Raw genomic sequence first — 15,999 nt, 5'->3', positions numbered from 1 at the left:
TCCATCACTTTCTCCTGCCATTTTTTTTTTTTTTTTTAAATCCTCTCATTTTTATCTCTTCCTTTTGTCCACAACGCTTTGTTAGCTTTAACTCACTGTATTTCCTTCTAACTACTCTCATGAGGGGCAGTTTTGATTTGTTTATTTTTTATTTTATTTGGAGGCCAATGGAGGAGGGAGTGGAACAAGTGGACCCCTGTGCACAGAGGTAGGGAGGGAGTAGAAGGGCTGGCACGTTGGACTGCCTGACCCACAGGCTGCATGGTGGAGGGGCACAAAAGAGAAAAATTACAGCCAAGGAGCTGGTAGCTGAAGGAGAAAAGCTGCAGTAAAGCACGAGCAGCCAACAGCCTGACCTCAGGGCAGATGAGCAAATAAACCTGCCCAGGGATGAGAGAGAGGACTGCACAGTTTGCTACAGCTCAGAAACTCCGGATTAACCAAAGGAAATCCCACAGACTTGCAAGTGCATGGCAGGGAAGAGAGAAGGAGATGCTCAGAAACCCTTTTTTTCTGTTCTGCCACAGCTTGTTCCTTTGAGAATTTTTTGTTTAGAAGGTAAGTAGACAAATTGGAACTTCAGAAAAAACCCTGATTTTCTTCTTATTTTTTTTTTTTTTTTAATTTAAAACACTCTGCTTTTTCTTAGAAGCTCACAACCAGGAAAAGGCAAGGGCAGACCCATCCCACAATGAGCTCATTTGGTGATCCCATCATATCTGCCCTGGGAGGCAGAGATAGGTATGGGCAGAGTTGCTTCCCTGTTTAGCACACAGGGAAACAAACAACACCTTAAAAGGTTTAGGAGTTAAAAATTCCTCAAACTCATACTCAGGTACCTGTTTGGGCATTGTGACACAGCTTGTATTTACTGAAAGCTATGGTTTATCTTTAAAATGCAATTCCCCTTTCTACTTCCACTCTTCCAATCAGTAAACCGGGCACAGCAGACCTCACCTTTTCTTTATAAGGTGTGGGATGATCACCCGTGCATCTCTCCCCGCTGGCGTGCAGCAAAATTTCCCTCTTTGGACCAGCAACTGTGGGTAGAAAAAGTGGTCAGCTGCTGTTACCACAGTATCTACGGAGAATTGCAACAAATTTCACAATATTTGGCACCTTGAAAACTTGAATTTTCTCACCTCAGACACATTGTCGTGCACATGGGTAGGAGACAAGAGGGAGAAGAAACTGCTGAGGCCAGTATACCGTGGTACTGACGGAGGGCACTAAGTTCAAATTTAGGCTTTGAAGATATAGTAAGTTGCAAATAAATATCAATTTACCTTGCCACTTTATAAGCTTTTTCTAGAACACTAATTCATGATCTAAATAAATCAATAAAACATGTGTCTGTGTTAACTCTGCCGATCCTTAAAGGAACTTTCACAACAGGAAATGTCCCTAACATTTTGAGAGATTATTCTCATTGCAAATATACCTTATAATTAAAATGGGAACTATTCTCTCAGTGCCTGGACAGCCATTTTAGAGGTGACCTCAGCGTCTGAGTGCTGCCTCTAAATACTATTACACATGGCCGTGGTTTCATTTATTTCATATTCTATCCTTACAAGCCGTCATCACTGTATCACAAACTGATGGTCCTCTATCTCAGTCAGAATAGGTAGTCCCATAGATTGACCTCAGCCACCTCTTCTCTGGATGCTCTTTATCTTAATAAAATTTTATTTACACATAAAAAAATAACCAAAGCAATCACACAACAAAGAAAAGCAATGAGAAAACATATCAAGTAGCCTGCTGACAGCTTGGAGTGTATCCATCCAGAAGTCCATGATGATCTATGCTTCTGCTGGATTTTAACAGCAGTTAGGTAATTTTTGTCACCAGTAAAAGCATTTGTAGCCACCCCATGGAAGCAAAGATAATAAAGGCAATGCAGTCCCATGCTTCGGGCAGTGCAGACAGCTGCAGGTGTCTCCCACCACCTCGTGAACCTCTGCTAGGGAGGACACCTGAAAGTGGTAGGAGGCTCTGTGGGTAGGGTGCAGGGTCAGCTTCAGTGGGCCCAGGGTCTAACCAAGTACAGCACATTTTATGTTCTGAAAACAGAGGAAAGTGAAAGTCAGTCAAGTGCAAGGAGAAGAATTAAAAACAAGACAATTTTACAACTAGCAGAGGAGAAGCGAAAATTAAGAATTTGGCTAGAGATCAGCTTCAACTCAGAGGTGAATCCAACAGACGCTAGAGATAGGATTTAGCTGTTATCCCTAGAGTGACAGAGAAAAACATCAAAATAAATCATTTCCTTTGTGTCTGAAATAGGTCTTTGTCCTAGCTCCACACGTGCACAACCTGGGCTGGATAATACAACCAGCCTTATCATGGCGCTGATGTTCTGAGAAGGAGCTTTGTGAGTAAAGTGAGGGAAAGTTTATCATCATAGATCTAGCTATCAGTTCTAAGAATACTTTTCATTTTAGTTTGGTCACTCTGCAAGTCTTTCCTTAGTACCAGCCTAAAAATAAACTAATGCTTTCCCTTTAACCACACCATTTCTGTTCTTTGCATACACTTTTCAGTAACATACAAAACAGTTTGACACACACATACATATATACAAAATGGCATTTTCACACACAAATATTAAAGAAAGCTCAGTTCTTTAGAGCAACACATGAGAAGCCCAAGATAAAATATGCCAGCTGAATTTAAAATTATTTCTGCCATAACAAAAAACTTTTCTGGGGACAGATGCTCAGATAAATCAGCCCAGCTATTCTGAAGTGAACTGAGCCATGACTGCGTGTACTCCAGCTACACATTTTGTCCATAGCAGACACGTCTGCAGACTGATCCTGATCCTAGTGAAGTCAGCCATCAAATCCCATATATTTTCAATAGGGCAGGATTGGTCCTGGCATATAAATATAGTTGAATTGTTGAAGAGATGAAGGAAGAAAAAGACATCGTAAAATTCCTGGTTTGCTAAGCAGATGGGAGAAAGAAGGCCAATTATAGCGTAAAGCATCATTTCACTAAAAGAAGTGTGAGTGCTGGAAGAGCTCTGAACAGAGGGGATTTTGCTTTGCCATGTGTAGTCTCTGGGAAACAAAAGGAAGGGTGTGACTGAAATGAAGACAGGCAGAATGCAATATTTTCCTCTGATGTGTAAACAGATTTAATGCAACAAAAATCAATGAGGAAACTCTCCAAAGGAGAATATTTTAATGTGTTATCATATTTCACATAGATTTCATAAAAACTCAATTTCAATTATAGCACAGTTTACAAACAGCGCTGTGCCTCCCTGGAAAACATATGGCCATCAAAACTTCAAACAAAATACTGCCAAACTCGCTCATAAAAAATAAATAGCCATAAGCCAGTGTGTTATTGTCCTTTTAATGTTTGTTGAATGCCTATAATTCTTCTCATGTCCGCCTTGGTTGTCAGCTTTCTGACACTCAGGTCTCCCATTCGCACACCTCCCCTTGAAGATGTCTTGGAGCAGGAGTTGTATTGTGAGCAGTGCTTAATTATTTTGGATATTATCTTATGTCTCCAGCTGGGCTGCTACAGAAAAAGAAATCAAATAAATAACCGTGCACACCCCTAAAACACTGGTGTAGCAGCAGCAGGGAGAGGCTGAGCCAAGGTGCGGGCCAGCGCTGCAACGGCTGCTGGAAGAGGAGAAACAGGCTCTACCCCAAATAACAGCAAATCATTTCCTGAGAGATCTGGGCTCCATCCACCAGCTCCTGCCTTGGTAAATTCATAACCGGCTCGCCAGCTTGGTTTGACCCTGTCCAGCCCTGTCAAAGCTTGGCCATGTGGGCTGGGTGAGGAGGCATGTCATCTTCAGCCCTGCTGCAAGAGGCAGGATGGAGCTGGGCTCCGGCCCCGTGCAGGATCAAAGCAAGCATTATGCATGCAGGTAGGGACCTATTTTTGTACTTTTTTCAAGGGATTAGATCAAAGTGAATTTTGAGCTTTTGCAGTGCTCAGTGATGTTTAATACACTACGTTGTGAAACAAGAGGGCATTTACATCTTACACAGAAGTTGCTGCAAATACATCAAAACATTCAGCATTGGTCTCACAGCTGGCTCATTCCACCCGGGCTAGGAGTTGCAAGGCAGATAGGAATGAGGGTAAAAGCCCAGACAGGAACACAGAGGTGGTTTTGAAGCATCACACAGTTGGCAAATGTGCAGCTTTGACAGCAGCACAGCCTGTACCCTGGTGCTGGGATATGTGTGTGACAAACCCCTTTTCAAGCAACTGGGATATAGTTACAATTTTACGGAAAAGAAATAATGCTTTTTCCCCTCCTTTAACTTCAAGAAGAGTCACTACAACTCTCTGTGCACTTTCCAACCTGTGAAGAGATGAGCTTCTTCCATTAACAACAAAACTCTGCCTTTTTTTCAATGGAGACTTTTCTCTTTTGTCCTTTAGGAGCTTCCTGCTGTTGGATGGAGACATGCATGGACAACTGAATGGATGCCATGTCTGGAGGAGAAGCTGCCCCATCCTTCACTGAGCTTTTACAGTCCCCATGGAGGGTGCAAGGGAGGGCTGGGGGGAACTGCTCCTGAGACAGGGCTAGGGGGAAGAAGGGTGAAGAGCCACCCTCCAGGGCAACACTACCCAGCACCCGTAGGTCCCAGATGCATTTGGGAATATGGTGAGGAGCTACAGGTTATACAGGGTTTGCAGCGTGCTTGTGCTGAAGAAAGCTGGGAGTAGAAGGAGGTGAATATGGAGCAAGTGGTGATAAAATACCACAAATGCAGCAGAAGAAATGAAAAAAAACGAAATATATGGAAGAAGGAGGACATTATTGATAGCATTAGTGAAGTGTAAGCATGGGGGAAGAAAACATGATATATGCTGGCAAGGGAGGAAGAGCTCACAAAACCGATGTATTTTAGCTGTGAGAGAGAGGACAGTGTTCAGAGCTATTACTTTTCCTCAGTACACACCTGTCTAGCAAAGTCTGTGTGATGTGATGGCAGGCAGCGGTGCTGTCTGCACCTCCGTGAGGATGTTACAGCTGGTACTCGCAAATTTTGCTCTGCTTTCACTGGAACAGGGGACAGACATCCTCCATAAATCTAAGGAAGAAGAAAAATAATTTCTCCTTTCTTAATAGTAGCCTGCACCTAAGCTAGAGAATTTTTTTTCACAAAGGATATAAAATGTATCATCCCTACCCTCCCATTGGCGTTAATGTGTTATCTCAAAATATGCCTGATCCTGACTCTAGGATGTGCATCCCTTGGAGTAAGGCCAAACATCCACACATCTGCTGTTAGGATTTTACAGGAAACCATTTAGTGGCAAGGTTTTCCCACAAGTTGTTCGTTTCTTCACTAAATGAGCCATTTTGACAGCTTCGTGACCATCTTTCTAGGTGAGCTCTTAGGGGCAGTCTGTATTATGGCTCCTCGGCATAAACAGCCGCCAGCTGCATGATTTTGGTCACTTCTAGAATAATAAAGACAAAAGGAAAGACTGATTTTTCTTTGTTTTTTGTTTTTTGTTTTTTTTTTTTTTTCCTATTATGAGCAATAATATCTAAGATTACAGTAGACATCATAGGAATACTGAAATAGATCATTCCCCAAAGGCCTGAGAAAGTAACAATAATTAAATGTTAAATATAAATGCATGACACTTCCAAGGTAGTTCTAACCAGCTTCATCAATGAATATCATTATATAAACTGATTAGTCTCATAGCATCTTCCAAAATAACTTAAAATTGATGGGAAAACTTCAAGTATAACAACGATAGCATCACGGTGCATAGGAAAGTGCATTTCTGTACATTAAATATTCTCCTTACAACTTACCATCTGGGTGTCTTCTGTGGGGCCAAATTTATTCTGATAATTTCCAATCCTCTATTTAAAGCTCTGTAATGTCTAGGCAGCTTGAACCCCTAAACCGTGAATTCACACGGAGACAAAAGCCCTGGAGGACATTCATAGGTGTGTGCATTAACTCAGGCTCACCACGAAACACAAAACCTCAGAATCTGCAGCAGTTTTGGGTCAGACATAATGTGCCTTTTCTTTTTTTTTCCCCCACTGACTTTAGTTTCCTCCTACCGTTTTAGCTGAGCACCATCCCACCCAAGAGCAGGCAGTGGTGGGGTGGGAGGCTGGGGTGTCAGGAGGGGAAGGGTTTGGGTCTATGTGCTACAGAAGACAACATGTATTTGGGAGTGATCTAGTGCATGTACAGGAAAGCATCAGGATAGTATCTAAGTGGTCTTAAATATTTAACGAAGACTCGTGAAGAGGAAATTGGCCACCTTGTTTAACCTATAAACAGCCAGACTCTATTCGCTGACAAATAACAGTGAGTGTCTAAAATGCTAGCAGGAAGGGAAAAATAAAGAAAAACAAACACAGAAGTAATGGAAAAATAAAAGCACCTTCGTTAGTGGATAAATCAGCAGCCTTGATCTCCGTGGGAGGTGGGACTGGAGACCTCCAGGGGATTGTTCCATAAGCTGTGAAGAGCAATGGTATTTTGGGGACTTCTCAGAGAGCACTGCCTGTCCTCAGGACAAGGCTGGGGGAGAAGAGAACAGCTCAGATGTGTCACCTCCAGTTCTCTAGCTGCTTCTGGCTACAGCAACAGAGAAATATGTCCCTTTCCCTTTCAAAAAACTCTCCAAGGATCCACAACAGTAAAATTAGAAAGCTCTAACCTGACATTTATAAAGAGGAATATAAAATATTGTGGTGGTGGGTAAGCAGTTGGTTAAATCAGGCTGGAAAGCCAGAAAAATGACATCCTGTGTGATGAAGCACAGCTAGGAGCACACGCAAGCAGGAGGGATGAGTGTGGAGCCCTGAAGTGGCCAGGAGGGAAAACCTGCTGCTTGCCCGGGATGCTGCAGCAGCAGCCCGCACGCCTGGGCAATGCACCCATGTCTTGGTCATGCCCAGAGGGAAAAGAGAGAGGAGCAGAGGACATGGCTATGGACCTCCAGGCAGGGCAAGGAGGAAGAAGGGGCTTTGCAAAACCAAGACAGACTTGCAAGGATTTGTAAGTTCTCAGGGACACCCAGGGTTGACAGTGCGCTACCACCATGGGAATCGCTGGGGAGGTCTCTCCATTCCAAGACGACTTCCAGGGAGCTGCAGTAACTCCAGAAGAAGGTTGGTTTTGTGCAGATAAGCCCCAGGTGTGCTCCCCAGCAGAGGAGCAAGCAAGTTTGGGCCAGAGCTTTGCTACCCCAGCCAAGGAGGAGGGAAAATTCACCAGATAGGAAAGCTGTGCTGGACTTTAATGAGGTTGCTCATGAGCAAATGTGAAATGAATAAAAGACAGCTGATGGAAACTAATTATTACTTAAAAGAGTTCAGCACAGTATTGTTTAAGACACAGTTATGAAAGACATGATTTAACATCTATTCCAATAAAACCTATGTCAAATGACAGCCAAGCCAAGCCCAGCACGGTTAATTAAAGCGCGGCATTGAGACACATTTATAGAAAGCAATAAACAGCTTTTGCAGTTGATTAAACAGTGAAAGCTGGGGCTTTTAAATTCACCCAGGAGATATTTGCTGTAAGTACACCTCAGAGTCACACGTATTATTGCTCCAAACAGGAATGTTTGTTCCACTTACCTTCCCAAACTGGGAGCAGCAAGTATGCAGGAACAGGAAAATAAATTATTGTCTGAGCAAGGCCTTGGCGAGGGTGATCATAGTCATGAGTGAGGTTGAGAAGTGGCTGGTGCATGAAGCAGAGATGAGCCAAGCCTCTGAAAAGGAGTAAGTGTTTGAAAACAGGCACTTGTTTCATTGCAGTTTGGCTCTTCCTCTTCCATTTCACAAATGTTTCTGTTGGTATTTAGACAGAGAAAAACTGTGTCAGAGCTGAAAATGACTTTGGGAGCTCAGAGGCTCATTCTAAGAGTGCCTGGTTTCCATAGCTCATAGCTTTCAGCCATCGCCCTCAGCAAGAGCCACATGTGCCATATGATGGTCAGGACACACATACACAACACCAAAGTGCCTTACCCCACCTTATTTTTATAGACAAAGAATGAACAAAAGAATTAAAACAAGAGGAGCATTATATGCATTTCACACTGCCCTGCCATTAACAACAGCCTCCTGAAGCCTTTATTTCTCAGCAAATAGTTTTACTGAACAATTTACCAGGGCCGCAGAGAACTAAAGATGGGAGTGGGTGAATTTTTGCTTTCCAGATCACTGGGTTCATTGAGCATAATTAACCCTCTACATGAGAGTGCCACTTGCTGTGCCTTTACATTGCTCTATTGTCTGCTACGGTGACACCAGTAGCCCAGGATTTGTGAGCATAGTTCATATTATTCATTGATAATCCCACATTTACAGAATATTTACACTGATAGGGCATATGCAGCCCAGACATAAAGGGGTAAGGTGGTATGGCAAAATATTTGTTATGTATTTTCTTTCTCTGATAAGTGACAACAGCATGTTTCCCAGCCATATCTACATGGTAAACAGTGTAGGAAATTAAATCAGAGGAATTCTACTCAAATTATCAGCTGAGAACTGCAAATAACATAACATAACATAACAACATAACACAATGCCTGCAATGCAATCCAAGCTGCACACTGGTGTCAGAGGATTGATGGCAAAGGCAAGAGATGTTGCTGGGTACAGGGGTTCATCAACAAAGCCAATTATCTCTCATGAATGGATAATATATAAAAACCACTATTATTTGTATAGAATCTGGATTGCTGAAGGAGAATAAAAACCATCTGGTTGTGCCAGGAGGAGAGAAGGAGCAGGATGGGTGGAAAAAAAGTGACACATTTTTAATGACCTTGTGCTGGTTTCAGCTAACAGCCCAAGATCTCCGGGCTCGGGAACTGAGCAGGGCTCCTGTCAAATCTGTACTGAACTTAAAAGCAGCAGAGAAAAGCAGCAACTCAAAATGAGTTTTAGTAATGAAGTTGCACTTTACTTTTTGTAACAATGGATTTTTTAAAAGGTATGTCAAAGAGAATTGAATTTGGATCCATGAATACTGCAGTAAGTGATGTAACTCAAGTTAATTAAATTCTGTCTCCCAAGAACTAGATTTTTCCTTCTTCCAGCAGATATATGCTGTATATTGTAGACTTGGTTAAATCTAAGCATCCTCTTTAGATCATTGTGTTTTCCTAGTGAAACTATTCTGAATACCCTTAGAATGTATAAAACATTCTCATGAGTGAAAGGTATTGAGAATGAAATAGATGGGAAAGTAAAGACAATGTGAAAGAGTTTGAAATTATTTTCTGTGAAATTTTGGTGTATGTATAGGAGTGTTTCTGGACAAGACCATCCTGTGCTCTGGGAGATGGAGTATTGCCAGTCTCTCCCTTTGGGTAATGCTGATTATGGAACAGCAAAAAGCTCTGCCAATGCACAAAGGAGCCTGTGGGATTGACCACCAAATGGCCATACTGTTACTTGCAGCATTAAATCACAGGGACTCCCAAGGTGTACATGCATGGGAAAATAAGTTTTTCTCCTGTTTTTGTGGAGAAGATGGTGTTGTTCTGACAGGGTGATAGAAGGCCCACTCTCTTTTTGGCCTTTGGCCTGTGAGTATCATTTAACATCCAGGTGCCCCTCAGCACTGTCCAAACAACGTTCATTACAATTATGTTGTTATTATTATTGTTTTTGAAAAATAAAAGTAAATAAGGTGCATATATGTATCAGCAAAGCATAGGGCAACAGGGTTTTAAAAGCACTTTAAAATACATAATTTTTCAATTTTTTCACTTGAGTACTCTCAATGGCAATATTGTGTGTTCTTACAAGGGTTTCAGACTGCAGATTTATGTTTTAGTGTGAACTACACTGCTACCTTCAGCAATAAACTTGGTTCAGGAAAAAAAATTTCATGTGCCCTGACTGCACAGTGAACCTAAAAAAAAATCTATCATTAAGAAGCAGGTTTGCTACACAGAATTTTGAGCAGTCTTTAATTTCTGCTGTACATTCTCACATACACTGGATGGTGAATTCCAAGCTCACACATGAAACATCCAGAGACAGGATTTTAAATCCTGGACCATAAAGAAACTGATTTAATCAGCTCAAAGCATGTTGATAAAATAGTTAAGTAGATTCAATTAAAATTGCACAGGAGCAATATTTTATGGGCAGAGCTGTTTAGTCCTATGGGTGGCATTTTTCTTTGCCATGGACTAAGAAAGCACCACAAATAGCTGTGTTATGTACACTGAATACATGTAACTTATATCATAATAACTGCTCAGTCCCTGGCAAACTTGGAATTCAAAGTACTCATAAAGAGCAGGTTATGCACATATCCATTTCCTTCCAGAAATTTAATTACGTGAGACCAGACTATGAAAACCAGAAATTTTGTTTATTGTCTATGTGCCTGGACTTTAGAAGTCATTCACATGTTCCCATGGCACGATAGTGCCAAATATTCTGAAATTCTTAAACATTCCTAAAAAGATGAGTGTCACCACATCTCGTACTGACACAAGAAATACTTACAGGAGTGCATTTTGATACTCAAATAAGAAGCTAAGCAGCATCACGAGCACTAATGAGTAAAGCAGGTCCATCTCTGTGGTGATAGCTGCTGAGTTCCTCCCAGCTGGCCATGCAGAATGGGTATGAAGAATGCTTAAAAGCATTGAAAACTGAAATTACAGGTGAAAAGGTAGGATAATGGAACACTTCGCTTTGCAAGACTGCTGTATGTTAGGTCAGACAGCATTTTCAATGGAAACAAACAATTTCTATGAAGTCATACCAATGAAAACTAAAATGTTAGCTGCCTTTATTATCATAAGCTTCCACTCCCCTATGTATTATTTAGAAATGTAACTTTTCAGGAACTCCAGCACTTTATAAGGTTATCATGATCACCTGGTTGTCTCGCAGCAAATGTGTATCTTTGCACAGAAAGCACAGGCAGACCGTTCCTCACAAGGAGAGCAAGCCAGCCAAGCCAGCCGTCCCGTGTAGCTCGTGTGCCTGATTGCCAGAGGAGGTCAGCACCAAGTGGAAGCAAGAGCAAATGCAAGAACCATCGGGAGGAGAAATGGCAGAATTTCACTTCCTCAGGGGCAGAAAACAGTGAGAGTGGTGGCAAAGGTGAAGAGGGAGAGGAGAGAACTGGAGTGCAAGTTAAAGGTCCCCGAAACCAGCTGGAGAAAAAAAAGGGGTGATCATTGTGATTACACAAAACAGACCTAATGCTTTATACGTCTACAGCATTTACACAAACATTTTTTCCCCCTCCATGAAGGAAATGTGTGGTGAGGGCATTCCTGGGGGTGTTCTGCATACTCACATTTACTTTTCTTACCTTCTTTTCTGATCTCTGAAATCCTCTTTTTGGCAGGGAGCGAGTGTGCTTAAATGCTGAGGGGGGGTGGGTTTGGGGAACAAACCCAAAAAAAACAACAACAAAAAGCCCAAAATACCTCAGTAAAAAACCTGGGAACACAATAAAACATAAGCTATTTGAACTATCATCCCAGAGAAAGCCTCTACCTGTTAAAGAAAACAGCTCTTTCTTCCAGCTACCTTATGGCCCAGATCTCTGAACCAACTGAAATATTCGGTCATTATCAGTTGTATAGGAAGAACAATACAAATGCTACTATGTTACCATGTTGTTTGTTTGTTTTTTTATTGTACAAATACAGTGCTTTTTTTTTTTTTTTTTTTTTTTTTCCTGAAGGTTAGCAGCATTCAGCCATTTCCTAAATAGAAGCACAGTTCAGTGATGCACTAAACTCTTGGGGTATTTGTTGGCTTTCCACCACCAGCAGCCCCAGTGTGCTCAATAAATACCATGGATTGCTCTTCCTCACTCTTCTTTTCTGCAACCAGAGTATCTGCAGTTATACTTCTTGCAGGCAGTTGTTAGTGCTAAACTGTTAATGGATTTACTCATCTCAGGAACTACAAATGGAACACATCATTACTTTCTTGCTGATGCTGTAAGTATCATCAGACAACTTAATCACACACATACCTGTGGCTCTGCATTTAAAATACAGCTGAATAATGTTGTGCCCATTAAGTACAGTCTGTTACATGGGTAAAATATGTGACTTGCAGCTTATCACTGTAAGTTTTATCCTAGAAAATTAAATGGTACTGTTTTGAAATAAAACATGAAAATTGATGCTAGTGGTGTTTGACAGGTGGGTATTGTGGTGAACATTGCACCTCGCGGGAAGTTTTCAACCACTTATGAATTGTTTTTGTAACAAGCCCACAGAATCATATTCCCTGTGTCCTGAACATCATGAACTTTTAGACATAAGAACTATCTGAATTAAATCTTGGCTGAATTACAGCATCTGTTTAGAAAAAAACTTTTAATTTTGACTTAAAGATTTCCACTGATGGAGATGATTGCGATAATAATCCTTGGTAATTTGATTCCATGATAAATATCCTCACTGATAGAAAACAAAACCTCTGAACTAAACAGAAACACACTTCTATTCTGAACATCATCAAATTTCATTCATCTGATTCTAAATTAATCCCGTGGGTTCCAGACTCACCTATACTCATCTATCCTGTCTCATGGAGGTTTGTGTAGGCTCTGATCAAATGACCCCTTAAGCTGTTTTTTTGTGGTGGGAAGTTTGCAAAGCCATAGGTATTTTTTTATCAAAGACCCATTCCATTACCACAGTTTAGCTATGCCTTTCTTTCAGCACCCTGTCCAAGACACTCTTCAATTTCATAGAGTTACTATTTCAATTTATTACACTTAGGAGTTTTGTTGCACTATTGACATTACCGACTCATTATCTGCGTTACTGACCTGATGCTTCAATAGATTCAGCCTGCTGTTGCCAAATAAGGCAGGACAGGGGAGTCACCAGAGACTTCCTTCAAACTAATGAAGTTCAGAGCTCTCTCTGGCAGAAATTAATAAGAATTCTTTGTAGGACCAAGTCTTGCCTTTATAGGTATAATGAAATTAGATACATTGGCTATATTAGATACAGTAGGTACTGTCTATGTGATTCTCTGATGTCCAGAGCTTTGCAGAGAAATTACCTCTTACCTTTTCTAGATACAGATATAGCCTTGTTTTTTTCTTTTTTTTTTTTTTTTTTTTTTTTTTTTCTGCTGAAATATGAAGATATTTGCTTGCAATGCCAGTTCAGTTTGAGGATTAGTTTCTCACAGATTGTGACTAGCATCAGCAAGGGATCAATGTATGTATTCATTTACAGAGTAAGATTTATAAATAAAGAAGTGACATTTTCAAGTTCTGTGTTTCTTTGGACTACAGTAAGAAAACAGGAAGGAAAGTGGCTCCGCTCTTCTGTGATCATGAGACACAGAGAAGGACTGAGACTTGCACACCACAATGGGGTCATCTTCTCTGCTTCTTTTTAACCCTTCACTTTCTTAAAGACTATAGAAAGAAGTTTGGTTTGTGCAATATGAATAGGACAGGCAGCTTTAAACTTCAGCAATAGAAATTGAGATGTATACATGACCAAAAAAAAAAAAAAAAAGGACAGCAAGTGCTGAAGTGCTGGAATTTGTTGTTTAAAGACATTGTTGTCACTTCAAAAATGCTGAAGAAATGCGTATAGAGGCTGGCTTACCTATAACTGATGTTGTTTGGAAAACATGAAGAGGACAAGAAGGTATCCTGAGGTCCTGTCAAGCCCTATGATTCTTTATTTGTTATTCTTAATTAATAGTTCCCTCCTCAGTGCTGTCTACAGGTTTTCTGTCACAATGAATATTACTCTGTTTTTCTGTCATTCAAATCTTGCAAAACATCACAAGTTTTTAAATTGTAAGTCAAACTCTAAAAATACAATAAGCACAAATAAAAAGAACAGTTCCTTACAAAGAACTCTATTCCAAATTATCTGTATCCATGGAAATCCAGTTAATTTCCATGATTTTTTTCAACCTGCCAGTAAACTGTTTCATCGAGAATAGGAAGTAAAAAACCTACAAAAACATTAAAGAGATAGAAATGCATTTGAGTACTTTGGAATATGAATAAGGAAGGGTTGTAAACAATTTAACGAATAAGATGCTGCTAGTGGCTGAGTCCTACAGACTTTAGATAAACATAGATACTCTCTAAAACAGCTGAAAACAAGAATTAAAAGAATCCCATCTGATTATTTTCATGTATATAATATATAAGGTGATTTACTGGCTAGACTCATTTTCTTGTTTAAATAGTCCAAACAACTTGAGACAGAATACCCAGTTAACCAAAATTGATTAGTAAATAGGCAAGTACCGGGGTATAACTGTTTGCACTTGCTGCACTGGAATGCTGTTAGTATTTTTCATCTGCAAGCAGCAGAATCTGGGACACTAAATTCTGGACTCAGTCCCCCTTTGTGTACCACACCACTATTATTTCCAATTGCAATCTTTGCACAGAAAGTGCCACATCACAAATATCATTGTAACAAGAGTCCCTGGAGGTATTTAAGGTTCAAGTGTGGTCCCCAGTATTGTTCAACCTGCTGGTGAAACCTGGATTGCCAACGGAAGGGAGGAGACTTTATCCTCTCCTGATGTGTGTGTTGAGTCCCTCCACAGGGCTCATGCGTCATCAGTGGTGGTTTATTCTGGTGCTCTGTGGAGCCTCTCAAGGATACTCTGTGAAGCGAAGGCAACTGTTTAGAGGTATTAATCATCTGATTTACAGTTTTGCCACACCTTCCTGCGTGGAGTGCCTGGCTGTTATCTTCTACCTTAGTCTCACCAGAAGCTCCAGCCAGCTAAGGGAAGATCTGAACAAAAGTATTTCTTCATAATGCCAATATTCAAAATATACCATGTAGTTCCTAATGAACAAAATCCCCAATTTATAGTCTCGTTTTTTCTCTTTTTTAAATTTTACATAACTGGCAGGTAGCCTTCCACATACCTCCTGGATTCACCAGCCTCTTGCACACCTCTGAAGCAGCACCTCTGGAGACAGTCCCTTACCAGTGCACCACACTTGCTCATGTAGCCAACCATATTTTGCAAGTCCCCCAGAGACTTGTCCCAAATTTAGTCTTGCTCTCTGAAACTTGCTGTTATAAGACTGTGTAGGTGGTGTTCTTTATTAAGAAGCACATAATTTCACTTCCTCAGAGACACAACTGTTGCTTTATTAGGTCAAGAGCCATCTCCTTTCCTGATGGACTAATTAACTGCTCCTTGTCCCAGTGAAGGGTAATGCTTCCTACCCCCTCCCCTCTGGAGAGTCACCAAGCACATCTCAGCGTGAAGTGTCCTCTTCAATGAACTTTCATATTTTACATCACGCTGCACAAATAAACACACTTGATGCAGTGTCTAAATGGAGTTTCAGCATCCACAGGTTATTGCTTGTTCTTGGCTGACATGATAACAATTAACCACAGTGGAGTGACAATGAGTGGGGGGTGACTGACCTCAACATTTTCTTTTTGTTGGACTGTAACAACTGTTCTGATAAAAACGATGTCAACAAAAATAGGATGTGATACAGTAGGACGTGACAAGATTCAGGCTGTCATACTGTATTTATTGGATATGGCTATTTAAACAGACAATATAATTGCTGCTTTCTGATTACATTGTCATTATGGTCAATGTTTTGTTATTTCATTTAGCATTAATGTGCTTGTTAACCTAAATTATTTTATCCTTCATTAAAATATTCATTCTAAAAAATATATATATTTTTTAAAGCAGTCTATTTTATAATTATTTACATGAGAAGAAAATTCTTTTATTTTCAAATATTGAAATATTATTTACATTTTAAAATACTTACCGTAGTAGATGCAAATGTTAATGCATATCTAAACTTATTATGAAAAAAGGGGTTTGCCCTACAGATCATAGTCTACTAAAAGTAATGTAATATTTTTTGTTTCAGGATTTATACTCCTTCACAAATTACACTGTTGTCCAGTCAGATGTGATTAATTAGGACTTTTCAGTGACAAGAGATGCTGTTCAGTCCTTTAACTCTT

Source organism: Tyto alba, unplaced genomic scaffold (genome assembly GCF_018691265.1).
Source record: "Tyto alba isolate M040663 unplaced genomic scaffold, T.alba_DEE_v4.0 Super-Scaffold_7, whole genome shotgun sequence".
Classification (NCBI taxonomy): Eukaryota; Metazoa; Chordata; class Aves; order Strigiformes; family Tytonidae; genus Tyto; species Tyto alba.
The sequence above is the reverse complement of the archived record's forward strand: the minus strand, read 5'-3'. Positions refer to the sequence as shown.